The sequence below is a fragment of the Elephantulus edwardii genome, unplaced genomic scaffold, assembly GCF_000299155.1.
Source record: "Elephantulus edwardii isolate Elephantulus edwardi_28Jun2011 unplaced genomic scaffold, EleEdw1.0 scaffold00147, whole genome shotgun sequence".
Taxonomy (NCBI): domain Eukaryota; kingdom Metazoa; phylum Chordata; class Mammalia; order Macroscelidea; family Macroscelididae; genus Elephantulus; species Elephantulus edwardii.
In genome coordinates, this window is record NW_006399897.1 from 3,721,411 (window position 1) to 3,731,711 (window position 10,301).

Below are 10,301 nucleotides of genomic sequence, written 5' to 3' on the forward strand. Positions count from 1 at the left end.
ACATAAGAACAACATTGATACATACAGGTATCTGATTTGGAAGTAGATAGAACTGGAATAAATTTCAAAGTTTGGTTGTATGAGGAACCAAAAGAACCTAAAGAAACAATAAATTGTTCTGAACCTTTTGCAAGCTGGAAATTATGTTAGATACAAATGTATAAGTGAGTGAAGTTCAACTATTTTCCACTAATAGAAATAATTGAAAACTTGTTAGACCTATAAAATTAAAGCAGTCACTTTAGTTTATTAAATGATTTGACACATCTTTTAAATAAGTTAATTTTGTTAATATTTCTGTCAAAAGTGTTGTGGATAGTTTTCTACCTTCATTTATCTTTTATTTCTGCATGTACATATTAAGTGCCTGCTTGAACTTATAATTATATTACATTTAATTCTAAAATATATATACTAATCACTACATAAAAAGCAAGTATTGCATAAATAGAATATTTTTAACAAACTGGTGACTAGATTACAGCAAAAGAAGTGATTGTCAATAGAAAATATTTTTCCAATATATTTCTTTATTAAAAAGCTATTTGACAATTTCTTATACATTAATATTTTCATTTCCCTTTTGTCATTCATTTGTAAGCTCCATAACAATAGAACCATATTTTATTCATCTGATTACACAACAATACCACAATTTCTAAGTTAAAATATAGTATGTGCTCAATAAAATGTAGAATGTATGAATGGAATATCAATCATCTAGAGCTTTGCAATGTTAATATATATAATAAATATTTCAGCATATACTATATAGTCAATAACCTGCATTGTGCAAATCGAAAAACCTTGTCTGCAGAAAATCAAAAGGACTTTAAATGAAGATCAAAGACTATGGGCTTAGTTATGGACTGAATTTCAATATTTAAATAAATAAATAAATAAACCCACAGCAAATCTCACCACTAGTCCAAGAGGCAACATTATGATAGATGGAAAATATATTGAAATTGTCAATGATTTCATATCACTTGGATCCACAATCAACACCCATGATTGTAGCAGTCAAGAAACATAAAGACATGTTTCATTGGGAAAATTTGCTCTCAAGGACCTTTCCAGAGTGCTCAAAAGTAAGTGTTGGTTTAAAGATTAAGGTGTACCTGATCCATGCTATATTATTTTTCAATTGCTTTGTATATATCTGAAAGTAGGACAATTGATAAGGATGACAAAATAAAAAAAGACACCTTTGAATTGTGATATTGAAAAAGAGGAACTGCATGGCCCTGGAACTGCAAAAAGAACAAGCAAATCTGTCTTGGTACAAGTACTATGGAGCTCCATAAAGTCAAGGATGGTGAAACTTGTTACCACATACCTGGAAACAGTATATCAACAGAGAAATTCCAGAAATTCCTGTTAGCTGGTTTTTTCATAATCTTCAGCAAGATTGTATTTACATGTAATAGTTTCCACAGGCTGTTGACTCACCTTTTACTGGTAATGGGGACAAATAAGGGTCACTTCTATAGAGTTGGCCAGGGAAGTAATCTCCAAATTTCTTGGTACAGCCTAGTGATTATATCTAGGGATACATGTTCTTATTGAAATATATTAATTGATATTCCACAAATTCTTAGGGCCTTATTTTTTTTAAATAGCTTCAATAAAATGATCCATGACTTCTATAGCTCTAGATTGCTTTGAAGAAAATATTTATCAGAATTGTGAGTGTCAAATGTAATTCTAATGACGGTTTAAAAGGGAAAGGAACTAGGAAAATTTTAGAGATGATTCCTGTTGTATAAATGTATGTTGTGTTAATAATAAAAAAATGTAAAATTTAAAAGTGCTTCTGAAAAAAAAAGAAAAAAAAAGTGCTTCTGATGAAACTTTAAAAGAAAATTATGAACATGCGATTGGACAATCAAAAATGGCAATTCTTTTACTTTTTTTTTTCCGTGTCAAATTATGTTCAAATGTTTGACGGAACATAGAAGATGTAGGTAGTGAATGTTGCATGTTAACCAAGAATATTTGTTAAAAGAGCAAGCACCATACGGAAAACCTACATCAAACTTTACCAACCTCACAAAGGGAAACTGTCCCTATGAAAACATGAAAAAAACAAAAGCAATTTCCATCAGTTCAGACATGTCTCCCACAATCCCATATCTCTTTCTACTTATCTCAACACCGATATTACTGCTATACTGGGTACAAAATCAAATTTAAGCACTCACAGACTACACAGAACCATGATTAGGAAAGCAAAAATGTTATAATCAATATTAGAAACAGAATATATTCAGGAAGCAAAATGTGTTCTCAGGCATCTCAGCCTTAAGGGTCGTGAGATAAGGCCACTGTTTCAAAGTTCTTAGTCCTGTCATTATTGGCTCTCCCTCCCTCTCACCATCATCAGGTTGTACAACAAACCTGTTTCTTAGCTTTGCTCTGTTTCTGTTTGCTCCATCTCATGTCAGGTCTCTGGTTCTTTCCTGTGGCTGCTATGGTTGTTGCTCTGGTCCTGAAAGACAAGTTGCATTCTCTTTTTTTTTTTTTTGCATTCTCTTGTTTGTTCTTCTTTGATGGTGAAGTCTCTTCTACTGCTGCTGAATCCACTCAGTTTAATGGCAAGACTAGCCAATCCCCTTATGGATAGGCTAACACATCATATTTGCATATCCATGCCCATCCATGTGGTAAAGTCATGCAATGACTGGGCAAGCCATTTTGAATAAATGCTTAACTCTGCAATATTACTAAGCTAGATCTTATGTTCATAGTAAAACATGAAAGGAAATAGACTGTAAATTGAACTTGCAAATACAAACAAAGCTAATGTAAAATTCTATTGTACAAACTCAACATATTTATCTTATAATTTTCACCAAGCATGTGACTATGTAATCTTTTGTTAAAAACATTAAGCTACCACAGCAGAAAACTCAACATCTTAGAATAAAGAAAGAATGAAATGAGAAAATATTATCTGTCTCTGCATGTTCTACAGGCAGGAAACAAATTAATGGAGCTACATTCATTGTCTTAAAAAAAAAAAAGACAACCATCTTTAAGAGATCAGCAAAACAGTTGGAAGGTGTATAGGGAGCAAAACTGTTTCAGTCTCAAAAGGTGGGGCCATTGCCTCTGGAGTGTGAAAGAGTGAACTCCTAGTTCCAGAGTCCTATCTTTATAAACTAGCTTCCAGAGTGGCGCGCCCATTCAATTTGATCAATAGCATGGAACTATTGCCCAAAGCTGATGGACTAGGTTTCCAGGTCTAAGAGGTAAAAGAACAGGACCTGCTAGGACTGAGGGGATGAGGTATCAGCTCAGATGGACTGGAAGAATGAAGCTACTCAAAATCAGTGGAGCAAGATTGTTACTTAAAAAAAAAATCTAGAAGATTAACCTGAAGCCCAAGACTGACAAGTCTCCACATAGAATCTCAGAGGATGGTTAGTAACAACTAAAAATCTAGAGGATAAGGGCTCTGCTTAGATGGTTTCAGAGAACAGAGACTTCTTTTCAAATCTTTAGAATTAATATACTTTGTCCTTATTGAACATTGGGCTTGCTCAGTGTCCCTAATTACCTGTGTCTGTTACACTACTATACCATACCATACCATACCATACCATACCATACCATACCATACCATACCATACCAAGTCATACCATATCATACCAATTTATAGTCTAGATTTAACAGGATCACAGATGTCAGGTAATTTTGCCCCAGGACAGAATATACCTAGAGTATCTCTTATTGTTGATTGAGTTGAGCACAACTCATAGCGACCCAAGAGCAAAACAAGTATCAACATTTATCGAAGTTAGCTGACTTACAAGAAGAGATTTTGGACTTGGAGTTGATATGACTTCGGGGATGATATGAGAAGGTGGATGTTTTTTGTGTAAGAAGGAATGTCAGGGTGACACAGTTTATAATATCACTTCCTTTGATCTTGATCAAAGAGAAATATTGACTAAATCATTCCATTAAATAAAGCATGCCCTTGGCTCCGACGTACAATATAGTAAGATTCTCTCCTTGATATTCAGTATAGCTGGCAACTTGCACTGCATTCTATGATACACCATCACAACTATTGCTTGCCCCAGAGTTAGAGCATGTGCAATTGGAAGAAAGTGGACATGCCTTGCTCATCTCTAAAGTCTTGCTAACTATCACATTGTCTGTCATATAAGAGTGCCCAGTTAAATCTTAAATGGATTAATTGGAGAAAAGAAGATTGGCTAGCTAGTCAGTTCACTGGATGAGGGTTTTTTAAATTTAGTAATAGTAAAATATCTTAATATAAAAGAATTCTTAGAACTAAATACTGTTAGAGAGCTCTGGTGGCCTCCTGTCAAGAAGCTGCACTTCAATCCCAAAGGCACATGGTTGAAGGCCACCAGCTGCTCCATGGGCAATGTCTTCCCAAGCGATGAACTATCTCTGAAAACCTGACAGAAGGTCAGCTATGGATCAGTTTTGACTCGATGGTACACAACAAGAACTAAAACTATTAAGGGCAAAAAAGGAGTCCTCATGGGACGTAAGTTAAGATGTTTAGCTGCTAACCAAAAGTCCAGTGGTTCAAACAAAACAGCCAGTCTACTGGAGAGAAATGCTCAGTCTATTTTCATAAAGATTTATAGTCTTGAGAATCTATGGAGCAGTTCTACTCTGCCCAACAGTTTCACTGTGAGTCAGAACTGACTTAATGGCAGTGGGGTTAGCAGGTAAGAATCTGATGTACAGAAAATAACACCAACAGACACTATTTGAATATAGAGTATATATTATTTTCTGATCAAACTGAATATAGAAATTATCTCTCTGTTTTGATAAAAAGGTAAACTAAACACTATTCATCTATCTGTATCTCTATTATCTATGCAATTTTAATGATCTATAAATCACTCATAAAGGTGACATCAAGTATACTTCTGTCCTAAAGTTGAACCTGTAATTTCCCTGACTGAGCAACATAGTGTTTTATATGCCCATCTTTCTGTAAGTGAGGAGAATATAAGTCATAAGTTTTCTAGTGGGTAGGGTTCAGTTCTTTTAACAAGAGAATGAGCTGAGACTTGCATACTTATGCATACAGCTTTATTTACCTTTCTGATGTCTGCACCTGCAATCAGTTCTAACAGGACTGGTGGACATCTCACTGGAAGTAACTAAAGTAATAGAAATTATAGTAGTAGTAGTAGTAGTAGTAGTAGTAGTAGTAGTAGTAGTAGTAGTGTTATTTTCTTATTATTCTGGGTTTTTTCTACTTATTATCTTCACATAGAAACTAGGAAATAGGTCTTGCAGAAGAGAGAAAAATTTCCAAACTAACTTAAAATATTGACTGCAAACTCTCTCCTGGACATTCAATGTCAAACTTGACTAGGTTAAACTGAAATATCTCAATCCACACATAGTGCTTGTCCATGCCTGAAATAGGCAGACTGAAATAAGGAGTTTATTTATCTAATTAAATAGACTTAATTAAAAGTTCATTATTCTGTAAGTAATTCGTCAAAGTGTATTTCATCGTCATATAGTGATGTGATTTTCAGACTATTTATATGACATAGCCAACCAGCTAATCAAACACACAATCTGTCAACACGGACTTGAACTATAAATGCTGAGTGCAAATACACAGGCACAAACCAATGGACCATCAGTTCAGTTTATATCTGATTACTAAATCAGTGTTTCCAAATTTTCCTGCTCATTGGAATCACTTGGGGATTTTTAAAAACTACTGATTCTCAACTCTTATTCCCAGACATTCCAACTTAAATAATTCTGGCATGGGCAGTACTGCAAAGTTTGTGAGTCACCGTGCTGCATGTATAGGGGTTGTTTTGTTTTGGTTATGTTTTAACTTTAGAGGGAAAGAAGTGAGAATAAGTCTTTACTTATTTCCAAGATTTAATGAGCACAAGAGATAACTGATATGAAAATGTGCATATTTCACAACGGTTATATCCTTATATTCAGTGTATATAATAAAATTGTAAGCCCATTCCAGATTTTGAAATGTCAACCAATTTATTTTTTCTGTAAAGCAGATATTCTCTAAATTCTACCTTTCTTCCTAATAAAATAATAGAGATTGTTTCTGTATAGGCTTTCTGCATTCTATTAGTATTCTGGCATTGAAAAAAATTCTTTGTTGTTAAAGACATAAACTAAATAAAGTTCTGGAGTTTCTAAAACTGTTTCTTCATTTTCTCTTAATGCCACAGAAGTTTACAGCAAAATTATCAAAACTAGCAAGATAGTGGATAAAACTAGGTATCAATTTTAAAACATAAAGAAAATGTTTAATATTACCAATACCCAAAGTTTATTTGGAAAAGATTAACTCATTGAGTTTGTTGGCATATAGGTGAACATAAAAAATTCTCATTTTTCAAGGAGAATTATGAGAACAGTTCTTTCAGTATTATCTTCATGAAATTGTAACTTAGTTTATCTATCCCCTGTTGATGAATCAGAAGTCTTGGTGGCACAGTGGCTAAGCCTTTTTCTGCTAAGCCTTGTGTGAGAGATTTGAATCATTCCACCTGGGAACTATCTGCTTCCATAAAGATTTGCAACCTAAAACATTTTGCAGGGCAATTCTACTCTATCCTATAAGATCGCAAACAATAGGAATAGATTTAACTGCATTAAAGATTTTTTGTGGTCTTAATGTATCATTTAAAAAATAAGTGATAAAGATGGTTGTCAAAATGGAAATATTGTAGTATGGGAAATTACTTCCCCAAAACGTTATAGACATTTCAGGAAGCAAGAGTGGCATCCACTTCCTAAATAGCATGCCTCCAGAAACTCTGTGAACTTTGATAAATGTCGATAGTTGTAGAGGGGCTTCAGGCCTTTTGTTCACAGGGTGACTATGAGTCATACTTAAAGGCAATCAACAACAACAGTGTGATAGCACCCAAAATAGTCAAACAAACACTTGCTGATATTTTAAGGATTCTAAAATGATGATTTTAGATATAATTATCTTAAATGTTAGCAGAAATAGCAAATACATGCAAAAGTAGTGCAGTTTTTTCATGATCTTAACTATATAAACCCAAAACAAAATCCACTGACTTCTAGTCAATTGCCATGTTGGGTCCTGGAGTCATTTCACTAATATATAGAGTTTGGTGCCTTTTGTTTGTTTGTTTGTTTTTCCTTAACAAAGAGAATTGTACACTGGCACAATTTATTTTTTTTTAATGTGATAAACTAAAAGAAAAATTTGTGATATGAATACAATGCACAAGTGAAAGATGTCTTCTGCAAAAGTACCAATATGAATAGTGAAAATAGTGTTTATTAAAAAATAGTGTTTATATTACTTGATGATTTGATTAGTTAAAAATCCATAACCATATGCAACTACTCATGTTGGTGTTATTTACCATCAAGCCACCTGTGACTCATAGCAACCTTATGTACATTAGTTCTGAACCCTGTCTTATCCTGAGCCAATCTTATCATCTCTGTCAGACATAATCCCATTTCTCCAGCCCCTAAGTCAATTCATCTCATCCTGGATCTTTCTCTCCTGCACTGTCCCCTTACCCTTTCAAGCATGGTGTCCCTCCTGCTACATGCCCAGAAGTATGTGAGATGGAGCTTCAAATACTTTCCTCTAGGGAGCCGCCTGGTATCTCCTTTTCCAGGGCAGACCTGTTTGTTGTCCTGGAAGTCCATGGTATGTTCAGAACTCTTCTCGAATACCACAACTCAAAGACATTTTTTGACAATAGACAAAAGAAGCATTGCTTACATTTGGTGTGCCTTGTCTTGCGGCACTTCTGAGACAAAAGAGGACAATAGACTTCTAGAGAGAAAACATCATCAGGAGGATGTCCCACCTGTGCTTCACAGGGACACCAATGCCACTGGGGAGTGGAGAGGGAGTGGGTTGGTAGAGGTGAGTGGAGGCCTGAATCATCAAACTAGGGGCAGGGATGCAAGGTGCTGGAAGAGCAAAGAGAGGTAACTGAGCTAGATGTTGTCAGAACACGGGTGAGGTGCAAACAAGACACATACAGCTGATCGGGTGGTGGAGGGATCAACACCTGATTTGTTACCTGAATAATGAGAAAGATCTCTCATCTCTCATCTGCTCTTTTGAGCAACATTCTTGTCTGTCAAATATTTCTTTAGAGTTGAGCAACCAAATTAAGGCAGACTAGGGAGAATGATTGACCAACCATTCTCAATATAACAGGCCTCAGAAGGCCCTATGTGCAATAGAGTACATTCAGAGTAGACTAGCAGATATGACACCAGAAGTAGAATCTTCTCACTGGAAATCACAAAGGAAGAGGAGCAATTGCAAACAGAGACTACTGACTGGAACGTGGAATGTGAGTATGAATGTAAGAAAATTGGAGTTTGTTAAGGAAGAGATGGAATGCATAAATATTGACATACTAGGCACTGGCAAATTAATAATGCATGCAAGTATTATTCTCTATACATTAATATTCTCATTTTTGTGTATATTTGCAATGCTGTTGCACATGAAATGTGGGAAAAGCAAAAAATCTGACTGGTCATATTATGTGCATTGGATCTGTTTTAATCACAGCTATTTCAGTTATCATTTGCAAGTGTGATATGCAATAACTTTAAAGTTAACACCAAATGCATCTCTTTATCTCTGTCCCTTCCTTTACTTCTCACACATTCAATATGCAATCTATAAAATCAACATTTACATATGAAGAACTGTAGAATTTGGACAGCTATTTTCACATATTGTCTTGGCCAGAAATGGGTCATCAGCACTTTGTTATCAAGTAATATTGCTAATTAACCTGCTTCTAGTTTTTAATTATATCAAGATATGTTTAGTTATAGCTGTTTGCTATTCCTTTGAGATGATAAATGGAGATTCTTATTACTTCAACTTGACTTAGTAATTTGATTAATTTTTTTATTACTGATACCATCATCACAACATATTAATTCCTTTCTCAAAATTATAATTGAAGCTAAGGAGTAGTTGATCTCTTAGACCAGGTTCACCAAACTATAGCCTGTGAGAAAATTAGAACCACTATCTCTTTCTTCCTGTAATAACATGTTAGATAAGGTATTTCTTTCAAGGCTTTATAAAATACTCGAGCATCACAGCAAGACAAAAGTAAACAACTCAATTGAAAAATGAGCACAAGATATGAACAGACATTTTACCAAAGAAGGCATTCAGAAGAACAATAAACACATGAAGAATTGTTCAAAATCTCTAGCTCTAAGAGAGAGGCAAATCAAAACAACTACGATATATCATCTCACTCGAGTAAGAATAGCAAAATTTAACAAAACAGCAAACAACAAATGCTGGCGAGGTTTGTGGAGAAACTGTAATACTTATTGACTGTTAGTGGGAGTGTAAAATGATGCAACCTCTATGGAAGGCAGTACGGCACTTTCTCAAAAAGTTGCAAATAGAAATACTATTTGACCCAGCAATTACACTACTGGGAATATACCCTAAAGACCACAACTGACATCCAAGCAGATATATGCACACCCTAGTTTACTGTGGCTTTTTTCACAATAGCAAACGGTTGGAAACAACCCAAGTTCATATCAACAAACAAATGGTTAGAGAAGCTGTGGTATGTTCACACGATGGAATAATACACTGCATTGAAAAACAAGGAACTCAAGGACATTGTTGTTGTTATATGCCTTCGAGTCCTTTGCGACTCATAGCAACCCTATGTGCAACAGCCCTAAACCCTGCTCTATCCTGTGCCAATTGCACTGCCTCTGACACACCCATGCCGATTACCTCAGGCACTGAATCAATCCATTTCAAGAGGGTCTTTACCTCTTGCGCCATCCTGTCAGACGAAGCCCCAGAATCTTTGCCTCCAAGGAGTAGCTTGGTTTAACCCTCTCCAGGGTGAGTCTGTTTGTTTTCTTGGCAGTCCATTCAATACAGTTCTCCAGCACCACAGCTCAAAGGCATCAATTCTCCTTTTGTCCTCCCTAGTCATTGTCCAACTCTCTGATGCATAACAAGTGATTGCAACGCCCATGGTCTGTATCAGGTGCACCTTAGTCTCCCAAGAGAGACCACTGCTCTTGAGTACTTTAGAGAGGTCCCTAACAGCAGACTTTCCCATTGCAATATGTTTTGGTGGTTTTTTTTTATTTTATTTTATTTCCTGGCTGCTGGTGCCAAGAGTGTTGACCGTGAAGCTGAGCAAACTGAAGTTGTGAACAATCTCAATCTCTTCACCATCCATCCTGATGCTACCAGTTGGTCCAGTGGTGAGAATCTTTGTCTTCTTGA